Raw genomic sequence first — 5,603 nt, forward strand, 5'->3', positions numbered from 1 at the left:
AGGGTCCTTCCCAGGTGGGAGCTAACTTGTGAGGCCTATGCTAGTCCACTCGGAGCACCAGGTCACCTGCTTGGAATGTGCGACTCCTGACGTGCCGCGCGTGAAATCGCCGCAGATCTTGTTGATAAATTGTCGAGCGAGTCAATGCCATCTCGCGCTCTTCTTCTAGTAGATCCACTCCATCTTGCCTGGCTTGCTCTGCTTCGGCTTCGGAGAAGAGGTCGACTCATGGAGAGTTGTGAAGCCAGTCACTCGAAAGGACTGCCTCTGCTCCATAAATGAGGAAGAACGGGGATCGCCCTGTAGATCTATTCGGAGTTGTGCGGAGGCCCCACAACACCGAAGGCAGCTCGGTGACCTATGCGCCGGCGGCATGTCCAACTTCTCGCAGGAGTCGAGGCTTCAACCCTTGAAGAATAAGTCCATTCGCCCGCTCTGTTTGCCCGTTTGTTTGGGGGTGCGCCACAGATGCAAAATCCACTCGGGTACCTTGGTCTGTGCAAAAACCTTTGAATCTGTCCGAGTCAAAGTTTGTGCCATTGTCAGTGATTATGCTGTGCGGAACCCCGAATCTGGCGATGATGTCTCTAACAAACTTGATGGCCGTAAGGGCGTCGAGCTTCTTGATGGGCTTGGCTTCAATCCACTTGGTGAACTTGTCGACTGCTACCAATAGATGAGTGAATCCCCCTTGGCATGTCCTGAATGGTCCGACTGTATCTAATCCCCACACCGAGAACGGCCAAACAAGAGGGATTGTCTTCAGCGCAGATGTTGGCTTGTGGGACTTGTTCGAATAGAATTGACAGCCTTCGCATCGGTCGACCATATCTCTTGCCATTTCATTCGCCTGCAACCAGAAGAAGCCAGCTCTGAATGCTTTGGCGACGATTGCTCTTGAGGAGGCATGATGGCCGCAGGTTCCCGAGTGAATTTCTTCCAGGATTAACTATCCCTCCTCAGGGGAGATGCATCGCTGAAGGACGCCTGAAACACTTTCTTTGTACAACTCGCTATCAATGATGGTGAAGGACTTCGACCTGCGGACGATCTGCCTAGCTTGGACTTCATCTTCCGGTAATTCATGCCTCAGGATGTACGCAATGAATGGCACAGTCCAATCGGGGACGAGAGCAAGAATCTCCATGATCAAATCAACCACAACAGGGACCTCGACTTCATCGGATCTGTTGAGCTCTTCGGTTGTAATGGTTCCTCTGTAAAAGGATCTTCTTTCACCAACGGGAGATGTAGGTGCTCGAGGCAGACATCACTCGGGACTAGTCTCCGAGTGGATCCAAGTTTCGCCAATTCATCAGCTGCTTGGTTTTTCAGTCGCGGAACATGGTGAAGTTCCAGACCTTCAAACTTCTTCTCGAGCTTCCTTACTGCGTTGCAGTATGCAGTCATGGTGGGGTTCCTTACATCCCACTCCTTCATCACTTGATTAACCACCAAATCTGAATCGCCATAGACCATCAGGCGACGGAGGCCGAGTGTGATGGCCATGCGCAATCCATAAAGGAGAGCTTCGTACTCTGCCTCATTGTTGGAAGAATCAAAATGTATCTGCAACACATACTTAAGTTTATCACCTTTTGGCGATATGATCACTATGCCAGCGCCGGAGCCATTCAACATCTTGGACCCATCGAAGAACATGGTCCAATGAGCCGAGTAGATGTGAGTCGGTTGCTGTTCTTCTACCCATTCTACTATGAAGTCAGCCAGAGCTTGAGACTTTATAGCCTTCTTGGCTTCGAACTTGATGTCGCAGTATAACATCTCCATTGTCCACTTCGCCACTCGGCCTGATGCGTCTCGATTGTGGAGGATTTCCGACAATGGAGCATCCGAAATGACGGACACCGAGTGGTCTTGGAAATAATGAGCCACCTTCTTCGCAGTCATGTAGATCCGTAAATAAGCTTTTGATAATGGGGATACCTCTGCTTGGAAGGAGTCAGGACTTCGAAGACATAATATACTGGCCGCTGAACCTTGTACGCATTGCCTTCTCCTTCGCGTTCGACTGTGAGAACAGTGCTGACGACTTGATTTGTAGCCGTGATGTATTGAAGAAGGGGTTCTTTACTGATCGGGGCAGTAAGAACCGGCTGGGTGGAAAGCAGGGCTTTGAGGTCGTCGAATGCAATTTGGGCTTCCTCTGTCCACTCGAAAGTATCTGATTTCTTCATGAGTCGGTACAGAGGTAACGCCTTCTCACCGAGTCGAGCGATAAACCTGCTCAAAGCCGCTAGGCAACCTGTGAGCCTTTGAACATCATGTATTCTGACCGGCCGCTCCATTCGGACGATGGTCCCGATCTTTTCGGGGTTGACATCGATTCCTCGTTCGGAAACGAAGAAACCGAGTAACTTTCCGCTGGGAACACTGAATGAACACTTGGCAGGGTTGAGCTTGATATCGTACCTATGAAGGTTGGCGAATGTTTCTGCCAAGTCAGTCAGCAGGTCGGAACCTTTGCGTGACCTGACTACGATATCATCCATATACGCCTCCTCATTTCGACCGATCTGGTCAAGGAGGCATTTTTGGATCGTGCGCATAAAAGTTGCTCCTGCATTCTTCAAACTGAATGGCATAGTGATGTAGCAGAAGCACCCGAATGGGGTGATGAAGGCTGTTTTTAATTCATCGGGACCATACAGACGGATCTGATGATAGCCCGAGTAGGCATCAAGGAATGACAAACACTCACAACCCGCAGTCGAATCAACAATTTGATCAATGTGGGGGAGCGGGAAATGGTCTTTCGGGCAGACCTTATTGAGATGCTTGAAGTCGATGCACATTCGGAGAGACTTGTCCTTCTTGGGAACCATGACAACATTGGCGAGCCACTCGGAGTTGTGTACCTCGCGAATGAAGTTGGCTGCCAAAAGTTTAGCCACTTCCTCTCCGATTGTCTTCCTCTTGTGCGCGGTGGACCGACACAGGCGTTCTCGGACGGGCCGAGCAGCAGGAACCATATGCAGTCGGTGCTCAGCCAACTCCCTGGGTACACCTGGCATGTCAGCGGGCTTCCATGCGAAAATGTCCTAGTTCTCACGGAGGAATTGGATGATCTCGGCTTCCTATTTTGGATCAAGGGTAGTGGAGATGTTCGTCGGGGCAGGAGTGTCGTCCGTCGGGTGGATGCTGACCTTCTTTGTGTCTCCCGCCGACTGGAATGCGGACTCCGAAGCTGGTTTCTTCGAACGCATCAAGTCAGCGTGGTCGACTGTCTTCTTGTACTCGTCCAGCGCGAGGATAGCCATCTGCTGATCGGCAATCCTCCACCCGTGCTGCAGACACTCCTCGGCCCGCTGCCGATTGCCCGTGACCGTGATCACACCTTTGGGACCCGGCATCTTCAGCTTCAAATACACGTAACATGGACGGGCCATGAAACACGCATACGCCGGACGGCCCAGAATCGCATGGTATGCACTCTGGAAGTCCACCACCTCGAATGTCAGCTTTTCCTTGCGGAAGTTCTTGTCGGAGCCGAAAACGACGTCCAGCGCGATCTGGCCGAGTGACTTGGCCTTTCGTCCTGGGACGACTCTGTGGAACTGCATGCTGCTCTCGCTAAGTTTGTACATCGGAATGCCCATCCCCTTGAGAGTGTCGGTGTACATGATGTTCAAGCCACTGCCTCCGTCCATGAGGACTTTGCGCAGTCGGACTCCTTCCACCAGCGGGTCGACGACCAGAGCTTGTCTCCCTAGGGTGGGCACGTGTGCTGGATGATCCGACTGATCAAAGGTGATCGCAGTCTGAGACCATTTGAGGAACGTGGGGTTGGTTGGGGTGGCCATGTTCACCTCCCTGTTCACTAGCTTTAGTCGACTCTTGCTTTCTACGTCAGCAAAAATCATCAATGTTGCATGGCCTTGGGGGAATGGATCCTCCTTGTCCTCTTCATCCTGCTCGTTATCCTTTTCACTTGGCTGCCCTTCGCCGAACCCTTGGATCAGGAGGCGACATTTCCGAGTGGTGTGCTTCGGGAATATGGCGTTGCCTTCTTCGTCCATCTTCGTGTGGATTGGACATGGCTGACCCAGGATGGAGTTCCCGAACTGCTTCTTCTTGGGGGTGTACTGAGCTTTCCCCTTGCCCTTGAACTTGGCATTGGTAACGGCTGGTGCCTCTACCTGCGGAGTGGACGGAGCTTTCTCCTTCTGCTCCCGATTGCTGTTCCCATCTCCATCGGCGACTGCCTTATGCTTGCCGCTACGTATGCGGTCCTCTTCTTCACCATTTGCATAGCGTGCGGCTATCTCCATCATCTTGCTCATGGAGATGTCGCGTGTCCGACCGAACTTCAGGTAGAGATCTCTGTACCGCACGCCTGCCTTGAAGGTGCAGACTGCTTGGTGCTCTATGACGTTCTCCACCGTGTGGTAGAGGGTCGTCCAACGCTGGATGAAATCGCGCAGGGGCTCATTCTGCTTCTGGACACAGTGCTGGAGCTCCATGTGCCCTCGAAGGTCCTGATAAAGACTCGGGCCAGATCTGCCCAGCTGTAGATGCTTGAAGGGGCCAACTGGTTTAGCCATGCTCGTGCCGAGCCGTCGAGCATCAGGGGGAGATGTTTCATGGCGACCTGGTCATATCCGCCACCGATCTGGACCGCCACTCGGTACTCGTCCAGCCACGTTTCTGGCTTGGATTCTCCTGTAAACTTGCTGATCCCCGTCGCCAATCGGAAGTTGGGAGGGATGTCAGCTGAACGGATGGCCCGACTGAAGCACTCGGGGCCAGAGACGATGGTCCTGCTTCCACTCGGATGGTCTCTATCGTGACCATCACGGTGGGCTCGACTCCTGTCGACCTTCCTCTGGGCGATGTACCCTCTTGCGTCGGGCCTTGGATCATACACGTCACCGACTGAACGCCGATCATCATGATGTCAGGGACCGTAAGGCCCACCCCGCGGAGGGGTGCGTGAACGGCGACGATCTTCGGGAATCATGGAACGGCTGCCTCCTCTGCGTCACAGATGAGAATCGGGGCTGAAAACCGACCGATGCGTGTTTGCGTGAACAGAACTGTTGTGGATCCTATTGTGCGACTGGGAGACCGCCGAATTCTGCTGCTGCGCCGTGTGCAACAGGGCACGGATCTGCTCGATCCCTCTACCAGCCTCTGAATCAGTCGGTTGGAGGGAATCGGCTATCTTGGCAGCGGCAGCCAGGTTGAGGACGGGTGTGCGGAACACCTCCACGTTGCTCTAACGAGTACGTCGACTGGCAGAACGGGGGGGGGGGGGGGGTTGACGGCGAGCACCGGATGACTCGCCGACCTCGTGCTCATTCCGACCAGTCCGGCGGGGACTTTCATGGGAAATGGCCATGAGAACTTCGGCTGTAGGCCTGCGACCCAAGTACTCGGAAGGCAACTCGGTCGGAACTGAGTCCAAGCACTGGGACGGCGGCGCGACCACAACCGACTCGAGGACCGCCACTTGAGAGGACGTGTTCTGGCGCGCCTGGGCCAGAACAGGGAGAAGATTGCTGGAGAAGAAGGACGCCGGAGCCAATTGCTGGAGAAGAAGGACGCCGAGGGCACTGGCACGGAAGTGCGTAGCCCCGCGA

General features: G+C 53.8%; 1 pseudogene; it reads right to left on the reverse strand.

Annotated features, from left to right (window-relative positions):
- Positions 1-397: 397 nt before the first annotated feature.
- LOC123441689 lies at positions 398-2,011 on the reverse strand (annotated as a pseudogene).
- Positions 2,012-5,603: the final 3,592 nt, after the last annotated feature.

The sequence above is a fragment of the Hordeum vulgare genome, chromosome 3H (assembly GCF_904849725.1).
Source record: "Hordeum vulgare subsp. vulgare chromosome 3H, MorexV3_pseudomolecules_assembly, whole genome shotgun sequence".
Lineage (NCBI taxonomy): Eukaryota > Viridiplantae > Streptophyta > Magnoliopsida > Poales > Poaceae > Hordeum > Hordeum vulgare.